The following is a 789-nucleotide window of genomic DNA, read 5'->3' as shown; positions in this document are numbered from 1 at the left end:
GTTATTCAGAATGCCCAGAATGAGGCCATGACAGGTCTGGTAAGCAAGCCAACTCCTGTGCCCTTAGATTTTCGTCGGCTTCCTGCGTATGGGGTTCTAGAAGGGTTTTCCAGCCTACGGAGGATGCATTCACGCATCCTTCCTGGCACGCTGGGAAGGAGGCTATCAATCATATTCAATCGTATTGAAGACCAGATCAGAAAGGGCGAGAGTACACTACGTACGCGTTGGATGGGTGGTAGGGTGTTGCTCTCACCAGGCTAAGTTAATTTTGGTGATTTTGCTCAACGGCATCGAGAGACCACGAGGACCTGCTCAATTGGCAATTGGTCCGTCCAAGAAAAGCATGGAAAACGCCCGCGTCCTTGACCGGGTAAGCCGCGGGTGGCTGGCAAGCTGGACGCTTGAGAACAGGAATTCGGATTCTACCCAATGGCCAATGGGAAGTCAATGGCGGGTATACAACTGGACATGCACTAACAAGCTCGAGGGTCGGCCATTTGACTTGTTCAACGATTGATCACGCTCGATCCCAGCTTGGTCTGGCCTGTCAAGGCTAGAAACAAAACACTGTCCGTTCCCAGGGTGGCCAGTGCCAAGCCTGGACCGGACCGAAATGGACCGAAGGGACTCATTGGAACAAACAAGGAAAACTTCATTTCAAATGGATTCAAGCCAATAAAACCAAATGAAAGCTTGCAAATCGGACAGGCGAGTTGGAGATAGAATTGACTCTAGAGGTGTTTTTGTCCGTCACATTGCGTAAAATTTACCCTGTTTTGCTAGGAG

Source organism: Tigriopus californicus, chromosome 8 (assembly GCF_007210705.1).
Source record: "Tigriopus californicus strain San Diego chromosome 8, Tcal_SD_v2.1, whole genome shotgun sequence".
NCBI lineage: Eukaryota > Metazoa > Arthropoda > Copepoda > Harpacticoida > Harpacticidae > Tigriopus > Tigriopus californicus.
The sequence above is the reverse complement of the archived record's forward strand: the minus strand, read 5'-3'. Positions refer to the sequence as shown.